Below are 26,285 nucleotides of genomic sequence, written 5' to 3' on the forward strand. Positions count from 1 at the left end.
CCTTTCCCTCTTCTTAATATGTATGATAACAATACTGCCCACAGAGTCTCACTTGGGAGCAGTGATGGTCAGCCCAACAGAATCTATAATCACTTGGGTGGTAGACCTCTGGATTTGATTACATTAATAAAGATGGGAAGACCTACGTACCCATTATGGGTGGCATCATTTGCTGGCTTCAGTCTTGCACTGTATAAATTGAGCCCACAGCATTATGCACTTATTACGATTGGCTTTCCAATTGTGGACATAATGCTACATGCTGCTTCACGTTCTTGTTACCTTGACTGCCTCTTGATGATGGACTATGCTGTGGAGCTGGGATCCAAAATAACCCCCCTTTCCATTAAGTTACTTTGGTCAGTATTTTTCCCTAGCAACATGAAACAAAACTAAGACCAGAGTCTAGATTTGTCTTTGCCTTATGAGTCTCTGGTGTTAGAGAAGTTCCTTCAAACTCCTGCTTCCTAATATCTGGAGGCAATTACTAGGCCTGCAAACAAATTCTTTTGAAATGAAGGGTTGAATTGTATATTGGCAGGAACCGTTAGAATAATTGACTTGAGTGTGTTTAATTGACTGTAAGAAAACGTGTTTTTGTTTTGTTTCTTCAGAAGGTGTTAATTACTGCTTGTGTTGAGTTCCTGCAGGCATGATTTCAGGATTGGCTATTCTGAGTTATGTGGTTGATTAAAAACACGCTTGGATCTCCCTGGATTCAGTTGGTCCTCTGTGGTGGTCTAAGTGTCTCCCGACAATGGGAAGTTGTCATAGACCACCTTTGACTTTACCAGCTTACATCTATGATTAAGGCTTCTAGTAGATACTTCTTTCTTCATAAGAAATTGTAAGTGAATGAAAAAAAAAAAAGAAGAAAAAGAAAAGGAAACCACATAACTGGCTTGAGTTTGGGCAGTGGATAAATGAAACATAAATAAAAAGGAAAAGAAACATGCCTGCTCCTATGGTAGAGGAGAAACTTATAGATAAAAGGGAGGCATAGCCAGAGGCAGGGGCACCTGGGAAAATTCAGAGTGGACATGACCTGGAGCAACTTGAAGAAAGGAGGAAGAGAAGGAAGAGGGGAGAGAGGGGAACCAGGAGCAGAAGCCAGGAGGCTCAAAGATACAAAGAGAGTGGGTGACCAAAATGGTTGAATTATATAGGGAAAGGCAGCCCTGTCAGTGCCTTGGACTGGAGAGTTCGTGGTAGGATGCTGGCTATACCCTGTAACAGGGACTGAGGGATGCAGGGAGAACCTGGTGTCCAGGTCCACATGGATATGTTAAACAGGCACCTATGCCATTGTGCTGGGTTTGAAACCCAACAGTATGATCCTTGAGATTTCTGGTAGCAATGAGGAGTTTCAGTTACCAGTCTTTTAGATGTCTTCTGTCTCACACTGGCTGGCCAATCAGGGCTTCCCTTAAGCCTGCTAACTTGAGAAGCAGCAAGGGGTTTCTCTTCCTAACTTAACAGAGGTTTCATTGACAAGCGTGGACACGGTGAAGCTGGGTAAAGTGTCAGTGAGACACTGGCAGCAGCCAACATGGGTGGGGACAACAGATGCAGAAGAAAGTGGTGCTGGAACTTATGGTAAACAAGGTGATGGGTAAGCATTCAGTCTGAGGCTAGCAGGCCTGCAAGAGACAAGGATTCTTTACTCTGACAGAAGTCATTTTCTGCATGATGCCACTTTATGATGTCATAACATTCATCATGTGGAAAGACATTATAAGCAATAGCTGGAGAACTCTTGGGCATAGTTATACGGCATATATATATATATATATTATATATGTTATATATGTTATATGTTATATATTATATATACATACATATATTATATATACATACATACACACATACTATATGCATATATAGTGTGTGTTTGTATGTGTGTGTATATATATATGTATATATATGTATAAAGATATATATATATATATATATATCTTTATGCTCTGTACATATAGGGAAGAAGTATCTCCTAAAGGCTAAGCCAATAGCTATAGTCCTTGAGCAAGGCACTGAACACGTTAGAATTAGGATGACTACCTTCAGTGTACACTGGAATGTTTCTTTTCTTTCTCTAAGACATACAAATGAAAGTATTCCATGTTCTTGCTGTTTGACCATTTGCAGAAAGTAGCTTTGAATGTGTTACCTGGAACGAAGTGTTCAGGATATCTGCCTTCACAAACAAACTTCCATGAGAAAAATTACGTCTCGAAGTCACATAAAAATCTAACCACCAGTTACTAGAAGAGAAAAGGTAACTTTTAAATTTCTTGCCCTTTCCTATCATGATTGGCACTGTAGTGAAACCCATCTATCTCTTCTGAGAACAATGCTTTGAAATGTACAATATAAAATAAAAGGAAAGAAAATCCCAACACACTGAAATATTGTATAATAATTTAAAATGTTGCAACAGAATAGTATGTGTTCTAGGGTTGCAGAATTCCATCACATAATCATTCTAAAGCCAAATAAATCATACATTTCCTCCCCCTCCCCCAGCATGTGCACCACTGCAATGAGAAATTTAAATATAGGTAAATTCTACCTTGAAATTGCACACATAGATAACACTACTAAGGTTGAGTTCTTGCATTTATGTTAGAATGATTATTAAAAATGGCTAAATGTTACTTAAAATAGATGGTACTGCCCCCCCCCCATTCACATACATGGTCCCTTAGAATCCACTTCTCCACCTGCTCTCTGTGAGCTCAAAGCTTAGAACTATTTTGTTGGGTTTTCAAATCATCCTTCACCAGTTGCTTCGCCAAGCTGTTGTTCAAATAGGAGCTTCAAAACTGGGGTGAGCTGGTGGGTTTGTTCAATAGAAGATGGGGTAGGTGCGAAGGCAAGCTGGGTACATCCTGATCAAATTGTAAAGGGATAAACTTCTCATCTGGCTTCCCAAGCATTCGTTCTCCAAATCAGGTGCTTGGGCTAAGTCATAGGAGCAATTCCTTTAGTTGTAACCATTGGTGACACTGACATGGCCTTTAAATGACTGCATTAATTATGGATGTTAAAATGCATTAGCCCGGTAGATAGGCTATTTAAAACAAAGGAAACTAGTGCCCATGGTGGAGTGGTGTGTGTGTGTGTGTGTGTGTGTGTGTGTGTGTGTGTGTGTGTGTGTGTTTCCAGTTGGGTCATGTACAAAGAGATGCTGTTGGCTTTTTCAATCAGACACTTTTCAGTCATCACAATCACAGAGATGGGCCGATCCCTTCACTATTGTCAGTCAGTTGTAGGTCTCAATTGACAAAGGTCGAAAGTCGTTCTTTTCCGTTTGCTCTTGGTTCTACTTACACTGGCAGCCACATTTCCCCAGGGTGCGCGAATACCCTTTCTGGTTGAACTTCTCATTTGTGCTGCTGTCATTTAAGGTGATAGCCATTTGTAGTTTATAGAGGAATGATTTCATTCGTATGAGCGAACAGATGGGTTAATAAAGCTGTCTGAAGTTGTAAACCGGTTCACAGGTGTTCTCATCATGGTGTCATGGTGCTGAATACTGCGGGCCATGTCTGCTTGTCCCTCAGGGTAGCGCACCGGGATGGACTGGAAGGAGAGAAGTTTAGCTGGGGTTGGGTGAGTGCAGGCAGGATCGTGGTTGGCAGTGAGTCCAAGGGCAAAGAACATGCACAACGGGAACAGCTTCCAAGAACTGGTTCAGTTTTATTGGGGGTGGAGATAAAGAGGTCTTTATGGGAGGTGGGGCAAGGTTTGTGCGACCTTCTACAATTCATCAGGACAGGCAAAGAACATGCAGACCTGGGAACACCTTGGGAGAACTGATTTAGTTTAATGGAGCATAGGGGGAGGGGGATGAAGGTGTACTTATGGGGAGGTGGCAGGATCTGTGGGGCAAGGTCTAGGTGGATGCATACAATTGGTCAGGACAGGGGTGTTGAAAGATGCTTCATTTGCATACTCAGGGGGCTGTATGGTCCAGAGGAAAAACCTTATAAGGCCAAGAAAGGAGTGAAGCCTGATAACTGTCAGGGTAACAAATTCCTACTGGGGCTGGTAATGAGCCAGTAAGCTTCGTAGCTCCAGGGGAGAGAGATATCTTCTGCTATCCTCATCTGAGGTATTTGGTGTTGAAACTCTCTCCTAGACCATTTCTGTAATCCTGGGCCATTGCAGTTCTACAGAATACTGAACTAACAATAGTTAGCTAGATATTAAGTGTCTTGGAAACGGAAGTCAATCTAACCCAGGCTCATGCCAACATGAAATAGAGAACAAGGACTTATTTCTAAGCTTAAGAAACAAGCATGTCTCCATGTCCCCTGTTATCACGTGGTATTTAAAATACACAGAGAAAATACTCAAGCTATGATAATAGGTTAACTTCATTAAAATGTAGTTTTTTGTGTGTCCTCTTATTTTGAAAATGTGTTTATTTTCTAACTTTTGTGTTGACAAAAGTTTATTTATTGAAGTTGAATAAAATGATCACACAGAGATGCAATCATACTTAGGTACTTTTATGGTCCCCTAAAGAAGAATTCTTAAATTTGATATGCAAAATATATCTCCATGTTCTCTAGTGTTCAACATGAGCTCCATTTTTTAAATTTTTTTTTTTACATCTGTGAAGTTTACTCTGAAGGTGTGTAAGAAGGGAAGGCTGGGAAGTAGTTGAGTCCAATTCTTAGAATTTCCATGGCAGGTGGAACTAATGCTGAATAGCTCAAGGAATGGCTTTTGGCACTGATGACCTAATAGAATAATATGGGGACTTAACATTCCATTAATTGATTTAGAACATCCTGCGGGTGGACAGGGGTCTGTCTGGCTTGTGTTGAAAGTACTCAGTGTGACTTTACTATAAATAATCATTCTTTGGAGCTCAAAGTTCTTACACTGAAACTTTTGAGGATCAGAGAAATTTCTTATTTTAGATCATCTCTCTGGTGAGATGCCAGTATTCCGTTAGCATGGCACTCTGTCTTCAGTGGTGTAGTTTATATGGTGGAGCATTGTTCTCTTTCTGTTATGTACTCCCATTTAGGAACTAAGATCTGGACTTAGAGATGCCATTAAATTCAGGAATCATACAAATCATGTAATAGTGTAAAGTCACCAAAATCCAGACATGCAGACAACACACTTCCTGGTTGGGGGCAGATCTTAGATACATGCAGGGAACCTTTTCTCCTCTCATGTTTCTGTCTTGCATAGTTGATCTATTCAGCAGTCTTCTTTACTTTCTGCACGCCAATCAATTCAAACTCAGACAAAGAAAGAAACAAAGAAACCCCGAATATATAAAAAGTGTTAAGGAAGTGACTTTCTATTTTGCTTTCTCTGTATATTGTGTACAGATTCACTACCTTCCTGGTGTGTGTGTGTGTGTGTGTGTGTGTGTGTGTGTAAGAATACATGTGTATGTGCATGTAGTAGATAAATTATTTCTCCCTAAATAAATTCCTTCCTTCTTCTTCCCTCTTTATTTTTGAAAAATAAAGACAAATTGGTGGCAAACACCTTACAGTTTTATCATTTCTCTGATGTTTAGATTCTGCTGTCACTATGTCCTGTCCTCAAACCAAGAAGCTCTCAATTATTTTTCATACAAGTTTATCATTGAAACATTCAACCTCGTGTGAATGCATCGGGAGAGCCCGTGGCATCTCCTTGGACCTATGACTGTATAAGACAATATTCAACTTTCCCGTTCCATAATTAGCTACTCAAGACTTTAAGATGAGTTTGTGTGTTTTTGCATCTTCTCCTTCCCCTATCTCTTCTAGCATCGCTGAGACCTTATTGTAGGAGGAGTCACCACACTGTAGCAACACGTTTTGTTTCTGTTCCTAACAGGCCCTTAAATGAACCCCCCCTCTCACACTGGCCAGGAATTTAGCTCCAGGCTCCTCTGTATAAGACACATCTGAATGTCGGTGTTCATGAGTCATTGGCACTACACAAAGTAAGGGTTCTTGGAAGCCGATATTGTAGGATGCTGTAGATGATTGCAATGGCTTTGCTGCTTCCTCAGAAGGAGACAGGAAGCGCTGGAGCATCCTGAACAGAGAAGTAACATAATCTAAGTAAGACTTAACTGTAGAGGAATTTTAATCCAGAAACATGCTCTGGAAAATGATCACATCCAAAGACCTCCTAGGTCTGTGTGATGTGGCTGGAACGACGCGTCTTTAACCCTTCTGACTAGAATGCAGACAGGCTTTTAGTACACACCTTTAATCCCAAACAGCGTAGTTAAAGTGAATTTGTAGAAGGATCAGCCATGTTTGATAGTGACATCTAATTGGGATGCAATCAGATAAGTCCAGTCAGTCCAGTTGAGTCAGTGAGTTGAGAGGCAGTGCAGTGCAGTGCAGTGGTTTCCATTCCTGGGGTTCAGAGGCAGTTTTCACAGGGGCAGTCTTATCGAGATAGGATGCAGAGAGAACAAGTAATAGGTGAAGACAGAATGAGCCAGGGAAGGAGAAGGGGCCAGAAGGTTAGAACAAATTGCCAGAGTTGGTTTGAGGCTAAGCAGAGCAATTCGGTGAGAAGCTTAGAGAAGCCAGTTTGAATCAGATTAGAGAAGAGATTAGGACAAAACAGCTGAGTTGAACCAGCCAGCCAGATGTCAGAAAGAACCAGAAAGGGTGAGTTTATTCAGTAGTAAGACTCGGAGGAGACAATTACATCAGGTGAATAGAAATTACGTTTACACTATACCTTAGTTGCAACTACTCTCAAACTAGCTTTTTAATTTAATTTAACTTTTTACTGTTCCTCCAACATGACAGGCACAAGCTATCCTCAGGAGTTTGCTATTCTGTGTCTTCAGGATGCCTGATTCCAAGAAGACATGGCTCAGGTTATATCTTCCCAGGAACATTTTTTTTTTCCTAGCCTAATACTTAACCTCTATGTCCCCTGCTCATTTGCTTCATTTTCTTAGCCCAGAGCGGGTCACCATTTGATACAATGTAGCTTGTTTATCTTACTTACTTTCTACCAAAGAAAATCCTTCTTCTTCTGAGCAACTGACCAAAAGGAAGTAGAGATCTTGTAACTGATCATCTCTCCATCTCTATTCATTAGCTCTCTTCAGTGTAGCAACATTTGTGTGGGCTATAATAAGGAATCCATTCCTCTCTGGTAAGTCTTTCTAATTTTACCTTTCTCTTTTGTAGGGGGAAGTGTTGTTTCCCACATTGGTTCTTGATTTGGTCATTAAAGAAGGTGGAAGCCAATTGCTGGGCAAAAGGAAAAAGGTGGGACTTCCAGGTCCAGGAGGAACAAGAACAGCTGCGGGGGTGGGGGTGGGGTGGGGGGTGTAGTGGGGGAAGGGGAGCTCTTTGAGTCAGGCTTTGGAACGAATAGAATAAGATGCACAACTATGTAAGGTCTTAGGGCAACCAGAACCAGTGTCCTCTATCACCGTAGATGGCTGATATAAGATAGCTGATAAGTTGAGGGTGAGAGATTTCTATGCTCAGCAATTGTGTTATCTGGCAAGTTTTAAAATAATAAAGTGGTCTAGTGTTTTTCTTCCGAGGGCCTAAGGTGGGCGATAGCTGGCTGCTCGGTGAAGCTAGCCTGGAGGGGCTAGGGCAGCTCCCCGGGAAAGGCGCCAGCTCACCATTGGCAGAGCTAAGCCAAGAGTGCTGGCTGCGGCCTAGACAAGGAGGTAGCATGGCCTTTAAAATTACATGCAGCACTATTTGATTATTTTTATTTTTCGCTCTGAATCAAGACCCTATACAAAGTTTTATTGTTTTATCTCTACTTTTGTTTTACATCTTTTAAAAAGTAAGGCAAGTGGTAAAGAAAATTCAGCTCTTAATGCTGGGAACATCTGAGAGCATAGAGTAAAAGTTTAATAACTGCCTCAATAAATGAGATATAGTAAAAATAGCAAAAATTCTATTTATCTTTGGAAGATCAAATGTTTCATTATAAAAAAGCATCTTTCCAAGCCTACAGCTTGCATTTGTTGCTTTTGTTTGAGCAACTTTACAGTTGAGTTTTAAGGAAAGGAGTGTTACATCCTTGGGGGAAGTACATCTTGGGTCCCTTTGCTTCTACCATGCTTACTCTACTTTTAAAAGGAAGACTTGAGTTAGCTTTGTTTTCTCAAAGCTCAGACTGCTCTAAAGCAGGGGATTCTCAACCTTCCTAACGCTGTGACCCTTCAACATACACAGTTTCTCAGGATGTGGTGACCCCTGACCATAACATTATTTCTGTTGCTACCTCATAACTGTAATTTTGTTACTATTATGAATCACAGTGTACATATATGATGTTGCATGTGCCATGGACCACCCGCTGTCCGACCCTTGGGGTTGACCCTTGCCCGTGGGGGTTGGAGGTGACATAGTGCAGAATCAGTGGCACTGACTATAGGAGCAGCTGAGAAACACCACAGCAAGCTCATCTGAATGGTGTGCAAGTTCCTTTAATACCATCCACCCACACCCCATTGGTCCCAAGAAAGCATCTATTCTAAACAGCAGTTCCCACTTGACTGGGACTGTCAGTGTCAGCGATTCTTGGTCTCTCAGGCAGTCCTCAATTAGGTCCTCCTGCAGGAGATGCCTTTGCAGCTGTGTGGTCCCTGACATTTATTCATAGGTGGCCATGCTGTTCCTCCTACAATCTGATATGTAATATATGAGATATCTGACCCCTCTAAGATGTTGGTTGGGCCCCAAAGGGGTTGCAACCCACAGGTTGAGGACCTAAATGCTCTGAAGAACCCCTCCCCCAATTAAAACAAAACAAAATTAATTAACAGAAACTAACCAATTCCTTGAGCCTGAGTCCTAGAAATTCTGATGGGATGTGTGTTTTACAAAAATCCAGCATTGATCTATTTTAAAACTCTCTCAACATGATTCCTTTGTACAGAGAGGAGACCACTGGTTCCATAATCAGGTAAGGTTTTTCCAGAAGACATTCTGTGATGAGGTGGAACACTGAAGTCTTTTTAAAACGCATTTTAATTAAAATAGAATCATGTCACTTTCCCCTTTCTTTGTTCTCCCTTTAACTCCTAGGCTCTCTGGCTCCAGCCTCTTTCATGTTTCTTGGTCCATTCTCTAGTTGATAAGCACTTTTTCTTTATTATTGGAACACACATAGGTATGCTGGGATATACATATCCAAGCAGCCCTTAGGTGCCTTTATTTCTTTATCTAGTGGTGAGAACCGGTGAAAATTCCCTCCTACACTCTGCAGTAAACTGCAGTAAGGTGAAGTGGATCCTTTAACCAGTTGGATGCTATATCACACGCTGCCACTAGATGGCACAGGCAATTCTTAGGAGGCGGGAGAGCACGGTTGTGTGGGGTTTCCCTTTACACTGTGCAGTAAGCTTGAAGCTCTGTTTGGGAAGCTTTGTGGAGACATGTCACTTTAACTCATAAGGTGCAGCTGTTTTGCTTGACAAGTTGATAGAGAGAGACTCATTAAATAAGCGTTCTTGCGTCTGAAGGGAGAGAGGTGAACCCTCTGCATAAATATCAGTTCTCATCTTTCTTCTCTCCTCTGGCAGGTGTGTTCTCTCTTACTCCTTATTGGTACATCCCCTGCCTTTGCCTATTTCAGTTTCTGCTGTAACTATTATTTATAATGGGCAGTATAATGCATTGGTGAGTTCATTTTTATTCTGTTACCTCCGTGGTTGCTATAATTTTCAGGAATTTGTATGTTTGACTCCAACTCAACATTCTTTGAAGGGGGAGGATATTCAGGGTAAAATGGAGCATTATTGTTCAGGACTGCTGCTCGACGATGCTATGTTTGTTCTTAGTATCTGAAGCAGCACAAGGCAAGTCCAAGAAGGAAGGAAGAATTGTATGCCACATCAGGAAAAAAACAACTCAAATCCTCTCTGTATAGCACAGTGCAGATGAGGGCCAAAGCTCTTAGCACACACACAGTAACAAGCTGCCTCTCTCTCCTTTTTCTTGGGAGGTCTCAAGGCACACATATTGCTTTATTCTACAAAGTTGACTTTCCTCTCTGAACTCTTAGAACTGTCAAAACAGGAAGATGTGTTTTTTCCTCTTTTTTTTTCTTTCTTTCAAAGATTCCATACCCTCCTTGCATGTGGTCCAGGCAGATGCCACTTTCTTGCTGTCAGGCTGCTCCATGGTGCTTTCCTCTTCCCTAGTGACATTTACTGGTGGGTCACTGCCTGGAACACTGGATCAAAACAGGTGTGTGTCCACGTGTGAACATCCCTTGTTTGCTCCTTGGCATTCTCCATCTGGCTGCAGCCATTTCTAATCGTCATTAGTCCAAAAGAAAACAGACAGCTCACCAAATCCTCAAGTCCTCAGCCATGTGAAAAGCAAGCAAAATATAGGAAAGAAGCTTTTTCAGTACCCGTGGCTAAGGTTTACTGAATTCTTAGTGTATGCCAAGACCTTACTGCAGGCTATGCATTAAACTCTTGATGTGTCATGACACTCCATCCTCACCTCCATGACACGAGTTTAATCCTACAATTATTTTCAATCTACAGATGAGAAAACTGTCGACAAACAGGGTTAACTAAATTGCTCAAGGTCTAACAGCTCATAAGGTCTCAGTCCAGGTAATTTAATGAAGTCATCCTGATTCCAAGAGTTATGCATTGAAGTCATACAGAACTAAATATAAGAGTCCCTTCTTGAATACTCATTGGGAATGGGTGTGGCTATTTTTCATGCAGTTGTATTTCTTCTGGTGTAAGACTGAGCAATGCTCCAAACCCTGTTCTTCACCATTCTGCAGGAGCTAAGTGTACTGCTACACACATGCATCTTACTGGTGACACAATCAAGAGAGGAGAACAGCCTTCCTTACTGTGACTGACATTGTCCAATGTCTGTTCAATCATAAATGTGCTTAGGGAGCTAGCAATTCAGGAGGATGGCCAATGTCTACATTTTATGATTTTCTTATATCTAAACGGCGCCATGGAAGGGGTCAGCACATAGGCAAACCTGAGATATGGTATGTAGGAACGTTTCCCACTAGCTATGCCCTAGGCCCTTTAGCCAACAAGAGACCAGAAGAGTCCGCCCTTTACTCTGCCTAGGAGAGGAGGGTCTTAATATTATTTATGCGATATTGGCATGAGGAAAATGGGCAACAGTATTTCTTTCACTGAATGATGACTAGGGAAATTCAGTTTTGCCAATGGGGCTCCGACAATAAAGACACTTGTTCACTTACCCAGGCTCTGAGAGTTCTACAGTCAGAAAAAAAAGAGAGCAAAACTGAAAAGTTAGAACAAAGCTCACCTCTCACTGTAGTCTAAACCTAATGGGTAAAGAGAACAGTGGAGCAACTTAGAAGGGCTGTCAGAGAAGCTCCTCCTGGATTCACAATGCCGTGGGCCATTGGCAGTTCCCTAATGAGAAGGACCAGAGACAACACTAAACCTTGAGTGGTATGCACTTGCTGAAGGCCTCTGGTTTCAACTATTTTCATCAGATATATTCATATCAGTGTAATACTCCAGTTAGAGAGTTCAATCTGTGTGAGGCACCGCCTCACCAATGAAAAATCTTCCGATGCTTCACTCAGTTTTCTGCCTAAGCAGATCATCTACAGACTCTTCAATTCTAATATCATAAAAGTGGAATTCTCCATCTGCCCTCTTTTTTTCTCCTAGTGACTATATTTCAGAGAAAATTAAGCCAGCTGCCCCAGGCCCACAGTCTCTATTGCCTAATGCTTTTGGACCCCATTATATGTTGTCCTTTCAAATGTCAATAAGTTCAACTGTTGTGACGTCCCATCAATTTTGTCTTTCTGGTTGCCTCTCTCACCGCATTCCTACATAACCTCCTCTGGTATATTGGTTTTGCTAAGATGCACACCTGATATTATTTCTCAGCAGCTAAACTGAGCTTTCAGGGTAAAATGAAACTCTACCTTCCCCTGGAGAGCCCTGAGGTTTCATCCTGGCTCCCTTTGTAAACCCACCTTACCTACTGAATACAGCTCCCCACCTGGACTTGTAGGCTTACCTTCCTGTCTTCATTTGCACTGTTCTGTCTGGTATGTATGAGAGTCATACTTGGAGTTTTGAATGAGTGGGCTTACTGAGTATACAGAAAGCCAATGCCAATATATAGCAAGGGATGGATGGATGGCAAACCATCAAACTGAGGCTCAAAACACCTCACAGAAATTGACTAGGGAAGCTTTGTTGAGACAGTCAGGGCTAATAACCCTAAATGAAGCAATCAGCTGAGGGAGTTGAGGCATCATCAGCTTCCATGAGTTCCTGGTTGAGCTTTCTCTCCATGGGTGGGTTTCCCAAGGCAGAGCTGCTAGCTTCCACTTTTACACGGTGGAAGAAACAGTAGTACCATCTGTTGGAAATGGCTTACCTTCTAGGTGTTTCCAAAAAGCACACTGCTTCTACTCTTGGGTTCTTCTGTCATTCTCTTCCCTTCCTGTAATTGGGTTGGGTGGGGAAAGCTTATCCCTAAGCAAGTAGACTTGGAAAACATATTGAAGCAATGCACTTAGGTCTGAAATGGGGAAGTGTGTGTGTGTGTGTGTGTGTGGAGGGGGGTGCGATCTCAGTTTCAGAGCCAGATTCTCAGTGAGCTCAAAGAACACATGGCAGTTTACTGCTGTAAGACACTTTACAGTTGTCCTCTGTGCTACCTGGGACTTTTCTGTTCAAACTCACTCTAGTCTCTTACTCTAGAAAGCTTGATAATGGCCCATGCCAACTGTACACTTAAGACAGATTTTTTTCAGCTTGCCCACCGTGTTTCATTTTTCCCCATTTTTTTTTATTTGATCAGGCTTTTCTTCCTACTGAAATAGTGATTTTTCACTCTGTTTAGTGTTCTCTTTTTCTATTCTTCATGCACATATATATATATGGCATACTTTTGCTCTCGTCTCTTATCTATTTATCTTACTTGCATATTTACCTTATAATGTCCCATGAAGGAGAAATATTCCAAAACCAATTTTAATACTTAACTCATATAAGGAAAACCAAGTAGAAACACATTGGACTTTTTCTGTGTGGTTCTTTTGTTAGTCTCACTGTGATAGCTTTGTTCTCAGCCGTTGAAGGTTCATCTTTATCAAAGATTAATGCACTTTATTGGTGCATAATCTTCAAAGGGAGTCTTAAGGTCCCCTCTTCAGAGTGCTTGCACAGGCTTGGCTCACAGGTCCAGAGTGCCTTCTGTGCATGACTTACTGTAAGGTAAAAGTTTCCATTTGTTGGTGATAAGACGGGTAGGCCAAGATCAGCCCCATTCATAAATTTGGTCTGGGTCAGGCTTAATTCCTAGATATCAACCTATAGAAGTGTGAATTGCAATTGTTAGAGGCCTTGACCTGCCCCACCTTGGATCTTGGGAAATCAATGTGGCTTTGTTCATCGGTGACTGCCTTGAAAGGGCCATAAATCAGGAGCTTCCATAGAAACCGTTTATTGCCAAGGTAATGGCAAAGAAAAATGATAGCATTTATTCCATTTACACACTTTAGCCTTTTTCCTCCTCATTGATGTTTCTCCCAATTCTCTTTTAGTTTTCGTATCTGACTAATAAAAACATAAGGCTTTTGAAGAAGTTCTTTAATAATTTATCTGCTGAATCTCACTGTGGCTATTGTGTATTTTGTTAGTTAACAGCTACTTGACTAAGTAGAGAGCTTGGTATTAAGGCACCTTGTCAACTTCATAACACAATTAAATGTCAGCACCAGGACAGCACATGATATCCTGTGACAGGTGCCTGTTCATTTGCCCACGAACAAAGTGGGTGAACCGATAGAAGGTCTGAAGTCATGCTGTGATAGTTTGTCACAGGCATTACTCTGACTTTCTGATAGACTGTGACCTGTGTGTCTTGTAAGTTGTTTGTCAATAATGATGCGTAATGTACTGAAGACTGTGAAGGCGTTCCTGCTTGGTCAATTAGGCTGCAGTCACATGATCTCTCTAGTCATGCTGTTCACTTTCTGTCTCAAGTGGCAGAGATGCTACTTCAGAGCCATTTGTCTTAGACACTTATGCTAAGTGGTAGCTACTCTCAGTATGTGCTCTCCTCTTTATTTTCCACAATGAAATGAACTAAGTAAGTTTTTCTTTATAAGATTATCCTTCCCCAAATATTTCATTATAGCAATATAAAGCTGACTGTCGCAGACATTATGAATTAGTTGAGTTTATGGCATTTTATAAAGGTGAATTATATACACTATGACTTCTTTTTTGTGTAGCCTCTTTCACAAGTATAATTATGTTCAGGTTCATTCATACTGTGGTGTATGCAATCAACAGCATACGTCTTCTCATTACTGGGGTCGTGTTCTAACGTATAGATAGTCTACAGTTTCTTTTGATCATTCCCTGATGTGACTATCAAGGTCATTTAGATGTGTTTCCAAGTTCTGGTGTTTAAAAAACGAGCTTCTAATAACTATAGCTTTTACTTCTCCATATGGACATATTATTTCTTGTGAGTAAAACTCAAGAAATTGAATGAGTAGTTCGTGTGATTAAGCGCACACTACATACAATTCTTGTTCAACTCTGAAGCGTTCACCGGACTGACTGCAGTAGTCTACGTGACCAATAGGAACACATGGCTTCCAGCCCTTCCAAGCTCTTGACTGTATTTGACTGTAATTTCAGCCACCTTAGTACCAGCTTGCTGTAGTTATAGCTTGTATTTCTCCAAAGAGTGCTTTTTGGAGTCTGCACCTGTGTTGTAGAATTTCAGGTTGACAGATTTATTTTTTTTCCAGCAGTTTAAACATGTTGCTGTGTTTACGCTGTTTTCAGAAGACACTTTTGGCCATCTTTTTCTCTCCGGTGCTTCTTTTTATTCCAGTGGCTTTCCTCTTTGTCACTAAGTCTGAGTAATTAATGTGCCTTGGTAGGGCTTTCTTGTGTTTTGTTTGTGTATTGTTGAAATTACTTTAATTATGGTCTTATAGTCTGTACTAAATTTAGAATATCTTATCCATTATTTTTCTATTTTTCATGCTCTTTTCTCTTTGGGGATTACAAATACTTCTATATCAGACCATTTGAACTTTCTAATGATTTACTAATTTTTTTTTAACTTTGTATTGATCCTTTGTGAGTTTCATGTCATGCACCGAAGTCTTGCTCATTTCCCTGTCCCCTCATATTTGCCTTTCACCCTTGTGACCTTCACCCACCAAATAAAACACAAGCATACACAACAACAACATCAAACAAACAAAGCATAGAAAACATCTCAACGTGGAAGCTGTGGTGTGTCACAGTGTGTCCCACAGTAGATCCCTCTGTCCACATATCTTCACTTGCAAATGTTCATTGCAATGAGTCATTGGTCTGTTTGGAGATCTCTGGGTTCTGTGACACCATCAATATCAGATCCTCATCAGGGCTCCTCCCAGTTATCCTGTTCCTGCCCTGTGTCATGGAGATCCTGAATTTGGAACTGCAGGATTGGCCCTTTCACACATCCCAACCACATCAGATAATATAGATTTTGGAGTGGGGCAATTCAGAGCCCTGGGTCAATCAGAAGGAGGCAGCTTCAGCTCTCCTGCTCTCCTGCCCTTAGGGCTGGCTCACCTGCACTCTACTGCTGCAGGTGCTGAGGGGCAGGAGTGGGAGGTGGGGAATCACCCCTGCATCCATGTCCCCTCATGGTAGGCAAGTGGTTGGGCTAGCTCTCCCATGCTCTCAGCCTTGGGACTGACTCACCTGTACCCCACTTCCAGGGTCAGCTGTGCTATGTTGTCCAGGACAGGTGCAGGATCAACTCTCCTGAGTGCTGCAGGTCCGAGATTATGACCCTATGGGCAGGCTTCCCGACTGTCAGAAATGGTGAGAGGTGGGAAAGTATCATCTCTGTGCCCTCTGCCACATCACAGCAGACAAGGGGCAGGTACAGCTCTCCCACATCTATACCCTTGGGGCCAGCTCACCCACACCCCTGTCACTAAGACCAGGTCCACGGTGCTGCTTGGGCAGGGGCAGGTTCCACTTTCCCAAGTGCTGCCAGTGATGAGAGATGGGGCTAGCTCTCCAGAAGTGCTGTACAGTGAGAGGCAGGGCCAGCTATGCACAGTTTCTGAAGAGCTAGGTGATCCCCAGTGGCTGCCCCAACTAGGAACATCCCTGTATTGTTTAGTGATAATATGAGCCATGGACATTGGCAACAACTCCTGCTACTGAATAGCTACTGCATAGCTGTGGGATCAGGCTTGGCCCTCAGTGGCAAGTTGGGCTGGGACCTCACCATGGCCCCAGGTGGAAAGACTGGCCACTCACAGCAGGTTCCTCCTCTCCACTCTCAAGTCTCCAGTTCCATCTCTCTTCATAATGCTTAAGCTGCTCCACTTCTCTTTCTCTCCCATCTGAACATTATGCACATTGTGGTGGCTCTGGGTGACATCTATCCTTTTGCATGATGTGAAGGCAAGTGGGCACCCCTGGCCTGTATGTTCTGATTGCAGAAGAGCAGGTCTGTTGGGTGACATTGCATTGCAGTCCACAGATCTCTGTATCCCTCCCGTGCTGTGTTGCCTGCATTTGATTTGATCTGATTTGATTTTTATGAGTCAGCTTTGGCCACTGTCTTAGTTAGGATTTTATTGCTGTGAACAGACACCATGACCAAGATAAGTCTTATAAAGGACAACATTTAATTGGGTCTGGCTTATAGGTTCAGAGGTTCAGTCCAGTATCATCAAGGTGGGAGCATGGCAGCATCCAGGCAGAGATGATGCAGGAGGAGCTGAGGGTTCTACATCTCCATCTGAAGGCTGATAGCACAATACTGACTTCCGTGCAGCTAGGATGAGGGTCTTAAGCCCACACGCACAGTGACACACCCACTCCAACAAGACTATACCTCCTAATAGGGCCACTCCCTGGGCCAAGTATATACAAACTTTCACAGCCACCAAACCTACCATCAAGCTATGATGAACAAAGGACTGCCATCTTCTCTGCCCGTGATTGATGTACAAACACCACCACCAATAAGATGTCTCTTTGCCCCTGGCTGGGAGGGATTCACTGGTGTTTTAATAATTTCTTTAAAACTTTTTTTATTCTACATTTTCATTTTTAGTAGTTTCAGTTGCTTTCTACAATGAGTTGAACTATTTGATTTCCTTTTTCCTTCCTTCCTTCCTTCCTTCCTTCCTTCCTTCCTTCCTTCCTTCCTTCCTTCCTTCCTTCCTTCCTCCCTCCCTCCCTCCCTCCCTCCCTCCCTCCCTCCCTCCCTCCCTTTCTTTCTTTCCTTCTTTCATGCTGTAATAGTTATTCTACCACTGAGTTAAATCCTCAAACTCTTGAACTCATTGGTATTTTATTCTGTGACACCCAGTTTGTTGTACATCTTAAACATCAGATATTATAATATTCACCTTCAAAAGTTTGGTCACACACACACATACGTACAAGTGTATGTATGTATGTATGTATGTATGTATGTATGTATGTATATGACATCATACTTAAAATGGTTATAATGTTCTAGAGATGACTGTGAGCATCCACTTCTGTGTTTGCCAGGCACTGGGATAGCCTCACACGAGACAGCTATATCAGGGTTGTTTCAGCAAAATCTTGCTGGCATATGCAATAGTGTCTGCATTTGGTAGCTGATTATGGGATGGATCCCCGGTTGGGGCAGTCTCTGGATGGTCCATCCTTTCGTCTTAGCTCCAAACTTTGTCTCTGCAACTCCTTCCACGGATATTTTATTCCCTATTCTAGGGAGGAATGAAGTATCCATGAGTTGGTCTTCCTTCTTGCTTTTCTTGTATTTTAGAAGTTGTATCTTGGGTATTCTAGGTTTCTGGGCTAATATCCACTTATCAGTGAGTGCATATCAAGTGAATTCTTTTGTGATTGGGTTATCTCACTCAGGATGATAGCCTCCAGATACATCCATTTGCCCAAGAATTTCATAAATACATTGTATTTAATAACTGAGTAGTACTCCATTGTGTAAATGTACCACATTTTCTGTATCCATTCCTCTGTTGAGGAACATCTGGGTTCTTTCAAGCTTCTGGCTATCATAAATAGGGCTGCTATGAACATAGTGGAGCATGTGTCCTTATTACCAGTTGGAAAATCTTCCCCAAGAGAGGTATTGCTGGATCTACCGGTAGTACTATGTCCAGTTTTCTGAGGAACCGCCAGACTGATTTCCAGAGTAGTTGTACAAGCTTGCAATCCCACCAGCAATGGAGGAGTGTTCCTGTTTCTTCACATCCTTGCCAGCGTCTTCTGTCACCTGAGTTTTTGATCTTAGCCATTCTGACTGGTGTGAGGTGGAATCTCAGGGTTGTTTTAATTTGCATTTACCTGCATTTCTAAGGATGTTGCACATTTTTTCAGGTGCTTCTCAGCCATTCAGTATTCCTCAGTTGAAAATTCTTTGTTTAGCTCTGTACCCCATTTTTAATGGGATTATTTGAATTTCTGGAGTTCAGCCTCTTGAGCTCTTTGTATATATTGGATATTAGTCCCCTATCAGATTTAGGATTGGTAAAAATTCTTTCCCAACCTGGTGGTGGCCTTTTTTTCTTATTGACAGTATCTTTTGCCCTACAGAAGCTTTGCAATTTTATGGGGACCCATTTGTCGATTCTTGATCTTCCAGCACAGGCCATTGATGTTCTGTTTAGGAATTTTCCCCCTGTGCCCATATCTTTGAAGGTTTTCCCCACTTTCTCCTCTATAAATTTCAGTGTCTCTGGTTTTATGTGGAATTCTTTGATCCACTTAGACTTGAGCTTTGTACAAGGAGATAAGAATGGATCAATTCGCATTCTTCTACATGATAACCGCCAGTTGTGCCAGCACCATTTGTTGAAGATGCTGTCTTTTTTTCCACTGGATGGCTTTAGCTCCCTTGTCAAAGATCACGTGACCAGAGGTGTGTGGGTTCATTTCTGGGTCTTCAGTTCTATTCCATTGGTCTACCTGTCTGTTGCTATACCAGTACCATGAAGTTTTTATCACAATTGCTCTGTAGTACAGCTTTAGGTCAGGCATGGTGATTCTCCCAGAGGTTCTTTTATTGTTGAGAAAAGTTTTTGCTATTCTAGGTTTTTTGTTATTCCAGATGAATTTGCAAATTGCCCTTTCTAATTTGATGAAGAATTGAGTTGGAATTTTGATGGGGATTGCATTGAATCTGTAGCTTGCTTTTGGCAAGATAGCCATTTTTACTATATTGATCCTGCCAATCCATGAGCATGGGAGATCGTTCCATCTTCTGAGATTTTCTTCAATTTCTTTCTTCAGAGACTTGAAGTTCTTCTCATACAGATCTCTCACTTCCTTAGTTAGAGTCACACCAGGTATTTTATATTATTTGTGACTATTGTGAAGGATGTTGTTTCCCTAATTTCTTTCTCATCCTGTTTATCCTTTGTGTAGAGAAAGGCAATTGATTTGTTTGAGTTAATTTTATATCCAAGTATTGCGCTGATGCTGTTTATCAGGTTTAAGTGTTCTCTGGTGGAATTTTTAGGGTCACTTATATATACTATTATATCACCTGCAAATAGTGATATTTTGACATCTTCTTTTCCAATTTGTATCGCCTTGATCTCCTTTTGTTCTCAAATTGCTCTGGCTAGGACTTCAAGTACTAATTGAATAGGTAGGGAGAAAGTGGGCAGCTTTGTCTAGTTCCTGATTTTAGTGGGATTGCTTCCAGCTTCTCTCCATTTACTTTGATGTTGGCTACTGGTTTGCTGTACATTACTTTTTATTATGTTTAGGTATGGGCCTTGAATTCCTGATCTTTCCATGACTTTTATCATGAGGGGGTGTTGGATTTTGTCAAATGCTTTCTCAGCATCTAAAGAGATGATCATGTGATTTTTGTCTTTGACTTTGTTTATATAGTGGATTACGTTGGTGGATTTCTATATATTAAACCATTCCTGGGATGAAGCCTACTTGGTCATGATGGATGATCGTTTTGATGTGTTCTTGGATTCGGTTTGCGAGGATTTTATTGAGTATTTTTGCATCAATATTCATAAGGGAAATTGGTTTGAAGTTCTCTTTCTTTGTTGGATCTTTGTGTGATTTAGGTATCAGAGTAATTGTGGCTTCATAGAATGAATTGGATAGAGTACCTTTTGTTTCTATGTGGAACAGTTTGAGGAGAGTTGGAATTAGGTTTTCTTTGAAGGTCTGATAGAACTCTGCACTAAACCCATCTGGTCCTGGGCTTTTTTTGGTTGGGAGACAATTAATGACTGCTTCTATTTCTTTAGGGGAAATGGGTCTGTTAATATCGTTAATCTGACCCTGATTTAACTTTGGTACTTGGTATCTGTCTAGGAAGTTGTCCATTTCATCCAGGCTTTCCAGTTTTCTTGAGTATAGCCTTTTGTAGTAGGATCTGATGATGTTTTGGATTTCCTCAGGATCTGTTGTTACGTCTCCTTTTTCATTTCTGATTTTGTTGATTAGGATACTGTCCCTGTGCCCTCTATTTAGTCTGGCTAAGGGTTTATCTATCTTGTTGACTTTTTCAAAGAACCAGCTCCTGGTTTGCTTGATTCTTTGCATAGTTCTTTTTGTTTCCACTTGGTTGATTTCTGCCCTAAGTTTGTTTATTTCCTGCTGTCTACTCCTCTTGAGTGAATTTGCTTCCTTTTCGTTCTAGAGCTTCTAGGTGTGCTGTCAGACTCCTAGTGTATGCTCTCTCTAGTTTCTTTTTGGAGGCACTCAGGGCTATGAGTTTTCCTCTTAGGACTGCTTTCATTGTGTTCCATAAGTTTGGGTATGTTGTGGCTTCATTTTCATTAAACTCTAAAAAGTCTTTAACTTCTTTCTTTCTTTCTTTCTTTCTTTCTTTCTTTCTTTCTTTCTTTCTTTCTTTCTTTCTTTCTTTCTTTCTTTCTTTCTTTCTTTCTTTTCTCTCTTTCTTTCTTCCTTGACCAAGGTATCATTGAGTAGAGTGCTGTTCAGTTTCTATGTGAATGTTGGCTTTCTATTATTTATGCTGTTACTGAAGATCAGCCTTGTCCCATGGTGATCTGATAGGATGCATGGATAATTTTAATATTTTTGTGTCTGTTGAGGCCTTTTTTGTGACCAATTATATGGTCAATTTTGGAGAAGGTACCATGAGGTCCTGAGAAAAAGATATATCCTTTTGTTTTAGGATAAAATGTTCTGTAGATATCTGCTAAATCCATTTGTTTCATAACTTCTGTTAGTGTCCATGTGTCTCTGTTTAGTTTCTGTTTCCAAGATCTGTCCATTGGTGAGAGTGGGGTGTTGAAGTCTCCCACTATTATTGTTTGAGGTGAAGTGTGTGCTTTGAGCTTTACTAAAGTTTCTTTAATGAATGTGGCTGCCCTTGCATTTGGAGCATAGATATTTAGAATTGAGAGTTCATCTTGGTAGATTTTACCTTTGATGAGTATGAAGTGCCCCTCCTTGTCTTTTTTGATAAGTTTGGGTTGGAAGTCGGTTTTATTCGATATTAGAATATGTGTTTGTCTTTTGTGCCCTCAGCGTCTACATCTGAGATTCAGCTACTCCACTGGACTCAGTCCCTTTTCTCTGAGACAAAGGTTGAAAGTCAAGCCATGAAGATGAGATGAGCTCAAGACTGCCTCATTGTATCAGGTCTGTGATGTCACCACTAGCTGTTTAATCAAACACTGAAAGAAGCTGATTCTCTTATATAATTTCTAGGTGATACTTCACATGGGAAGATGGTCCCTCTAACTCTCAATGAACAAGGGAGATCTTACCCTTTGTCCTATGCATTTGAAGTTGTAGTTTGCACATCATAACATCTATCATTTCAAATGCATAGTCCAGTGTTTTTTGTTTGTTTGTTTGTTTGTTTTGTTTTGTTTTTGCAAATCCTCATATTTTCACAACCATTGGCATCTGGAGTTTAGGGTATTCCCATCAGTTCCCAAAGATTATATGCTTCCTTCCAGCCTGGATGGCTTATGAATTTTACTCTACATGGAATTGCCACTCTAAACTTTAAAAAATGTATAAAAATGCTTTGCTTGCATTTTTTTTTTGTCTGCGAACCACCTGCATGCCTGATGGGTGTTGGGACTCAAACCCAAGTCCTCTGGAAGAATAGGCAGTGTTCTTAACTGAATTAACACTTTAGCCTCCATTCTAAACATTTTTATTGAACTGGATCAGGTAATATGTAGGCCTTTTGTATCTGGTTCCATTATGTCAGGATGGATTTTGGTTCCCAGGTTTATCCATTTCTTTTCTTCTTCCTTTTTTTTTTTTATGACTACTGAGTCATAGCCTTCTGTACTAATCTACTATATTTTGTTTATCTATGTTCCTATTATAAACATTTGGCTTAATTCTATCTTGATTTTATTAATGTTTCTGTGATACACACATATAAATCTTTGTGAGAACATAATTTGTGAATTTCACTTTTCAAGTAAATAAGGGTAGAATTTTGAATCATGTGAGAAATTTATATTTACATTTTAAGAAACTGGCAAAAAGATTTTAAAGAATCTGCACTATGTTACCATCTCAGTAGCAATGTATAACGTTTCCAATTTCTCACCAATGCTTCTTATTATTAATTTTTGATTATAGTCTTTCTTTTGTCAAAAATAAAGATTTTTGCTTAAATTACACACACACACACACACACACACACACAAGCACGCACATGCACACATGCACACATGCACACACGCACACATGCTGTGTGTGTAGAATTCCTGTCCCTTGCCCCGGAGTCGGAATTACAGTGTCTGTGAGCTTCATAATGTAGGAGCAGGGAACTGACACTGGGTACTTTGGGAGAGCAGTAGTAAACACTCTTTTTTCATTAATTAATTAATTAATCAATCAATCAATCAATCGCAGTACCCCTTTTGTCTTCTACTCACAAATCCCTTTCCAGATACCCCTTCCATTCCCCTTTGAGAAAGGGGAGAACCCCTTGGGTATTACCCCAACCTGGGACATCAAGTCACCTCAGGACTTGGAACATCCTCTCTGCTGAGGCCAGACAAGGCGGCCAAGTAAGGGAACAGGCAGGCAACAGATTCAGGAACAGCGCTGGCTCCAGTTGTTGAAGGACCCACATGAAGACCGAGCTGCACACTTGCTACATACACGCCGGGGTGGTGGTGGTGCTAGGTGCTCTTTGGTTGGTGGTTCACTCTCTGGGAGCCCCCAAGAGTCCAAGTTAGTTGACTGTTGGTCTTGTGGAGTCCCAATTTGCTTTGGGTCCCTCAGGTCTCCCAACTCTTTTGCAAGACTCCCTGAGCTCCATCTAATGCTTGGCTGTGGGTCTCCTCATCTGTTCCATTGGCTGCTGGTTGGAGCCTCTCAGGGGACAGTTATGCTAGGCTCCTGTCTACAAGCATAACCAGGTATCATTAAGAGTGTCAGGGATTTGTTCTTGCCTGTGGGATGGCTAACACTTAACATATGGAGCCCTCTCTCCCTAGCCTCATTATTACAACTCTTATAATGGGCATTAGAAGGCTTCCTGTTACAGCTTAATGTGCAATTCTGTAGTGCTTTCTGGTGTCAGACATTCTTTTCTTTTTGTGACTTTTAGCCTCCAGTATATTTTCTTTTGTGATAAAGCTATACAAACATATTGTATAATTTAGGAGACTTTAAGTATTTGATTCTATTTATTTGTTTTGTATATGTACCTGTGGCATCTTTGTACCTGTGTGTGTGTAGACCAACTGCCGATGTTTGCCTTGATTAACAGAAGCTCTCAGTTGAACTAGCTGGATCTGAGGAAACGTCAGATATTCGCAAGTCCTCCACCCCAGCCCCACCTGATGTCCCAGTGCTGGAACTAGAGGCTTGTGTTACTGCAATAGCTTTTTGTTTGTTTGTTTGTTTGTTTACATTTCAAATGTTTCCCCCTTTCCAGGTCTCTTCTTCGGAACCCCCTATCCCATTCCCCCTCCCATGCCTCTATGAGGGTGCTCCCCGACTCCCTCACTCCCATTCTCCCTCCCTGGCATTCTCCTACACTGGGACATTGAACACCTTCAGGCCCAAGGGCCTCTCCTCTCACTGATGTTCAACCAGGCCATCTTCTGCCACATATGTGGCCAGCGCCATGGGCTGCTCCATGTGTATTCTTTGGTGGTTGATCCAGTCCCTGGAAGCTCTAGGGTATCTGGCCTGTTGACACTTCTTGCTCCCTCCATGGGGCTGCAAACCCCTAGCTCCTTCAATCCCTTCTCCATCTCCTCCATCCAGGTCCCCTGGAGCTCAGTCCAATTGTTGGCTGTGAGCTATAGGGGTGTTGGGTATCTGAGATCTGATCCTCATGTTTGCATAGCAAGCATTTTCCCACTGAGCATTTTCCAGCTCCTATTCTGCTTATTTTAAGTTGGCTCATTCATCTTGCTATCTACTTCTAAAAGCTCTTGATCTGGCCTGGATACAATTTTTTTTTTTTTTACCAATAATATCATTTGTGAATATTTGCTTTTAAGTCTATGCCTTATTTTTCACTTTCTTAACAGTATCTTTTGAGTAAACATTTTAAAATTTTGATGGAGCTTAAATCATTCTTTAAATATTTTAGTTAATATTTTTGATGCTTCCAAGAACGTCTTTTCAACATAACTATTCACAAGAAATACACTCATATTAGTTAATAGAGTGCAATTATGCAAATCATGTTTTGATATTATTAAGGGTGTTACTATTTAAAGAAACTCTCAAAGTGGATTTTATTTTTTGAACCCTGCCTGATAGAGTAGTTCAAGAAGTGGTAAAAGAATTATATTTCCATTTTAGGGACTTTGAATCCAAATGAGGAGTAAGAAGCTCTGAAATTTGTCACCATTTCTCATGACCTTGCTTTTGCCAACTGGAGGGTGCTGCTGGCTCAGTGACCAAGGCACTTTCATGTCTGGGTGGTCAGAACTGGATTGATGTAAAAATAAAACCCTCAGAGATCAGAGCGGACATTAAATGGTGCTTCTTGGATACAGGGACCTCATTACAATACTTTATAATTAGAAAGAACATTCTATCAAGTTGGGTTATGAGTTCTCAACAAGCAAAAAAGAACATTTTGAGTTAAAACCACTTAAAACACATGGTTTCAGTCTCTGGGCTTTTGTAGAAAATGTAAAGCAAGCATGAATCTTAGCAAACCCTGCTGACTGAGAAAAGAACTAAAGTAGAAATGGAAAACCGGGGTTAAAGACCAGGCCCAGAGCTAACAAGTGTGAGGGATTGAGCAATTGTTTGTTTGTTTGTTTTTTTTTTTGTTTTAATTTGAATTTCTCTTTCGTTAACTTAAGATAAGCATGGGCTCTATCTAGATCTAAATATATATGAAGAAAACTCCAAAACAATTTCATGTTCTACACCAAGTATTTTAGGATAAGGTGAGCTGGATTCCATTCTCACTAGAAAGAAGCCAGGAGAGAGGGACGTTCCTGCAAGGTTAGCTGGTTGTCATGTCTACTCAAGTGATAAAGAATGCTCAGTTCGGCACATATAAAGTGTTTGTCAGAACTTGCTGTGGGTGTGTTTGAAGGTGGGGCAGAGAGGGGCATGAGAGATTGTTGTTTCAGATTAGCAATGTTGACACTGCTGTTTGCCAGAGCCAATGACCCCACTGTGCAAATCAAATGTGTATTTAGTGGAGGGTACCTCAGGTCAAGGGCCTCTTGTAACATGATTATGAAGCAAAAGAAGTCCATATTCTGTGATAATCATTACTTTTTATATATTTCTTGGAGTTTTGGCACACCATTTTAATGAGACAGCAGATGCAAAAGTGCTTACAACAGCTGCCCTAAGTAGACATTTTATCATCCTCCCTCACAGCAGCCATTCTGTGCCTTCTTCTGCATGGCTATTTAGCAATTGTAAGTCTCTAGAACCATTCAATGGTATTCTGTACAGTTAATGTTTTTAATTATATTCTGCTTCAGACTTTGATTCTTTTGTAAGCTTTTTCTTTACATAAAATTTACCAACTGCTTCTTTTCCTTCTTGGACTTACACATGTCTATCATAACCACACTGACTTTATTTGGAGACAAAGTAATAAGGTAACTAAACTTTACTTACTCATTATAGTGTTAAGGAATCAACCTCATGTCTCACACAGACTAGGTAACTGTTCTGTCACTGAGCTGATTCCTAGCCTTTCTAATGTTCTATGAGTGATTATTATAATCTACGAAAGACTAAGGGCACAGTAAGGAACAACACAAAATTTTCTGCCTCCACTGAACTTGTATTGTAAATGTTATAATGA

The sequence above is a fragment of the Mus musculus genome, chromosome 1 (assembly GCF_000001635.26).
Source record: "Mus musculus strain C57BL/6J chromosome 1, GRCm38.p6 C57BL/6J".
NCBI classification, from domain to species: Eukaryota; Metazoa; Chordata; class Mammalia; order Rodentia; family Muridae; genus Mus; species Mus musculus.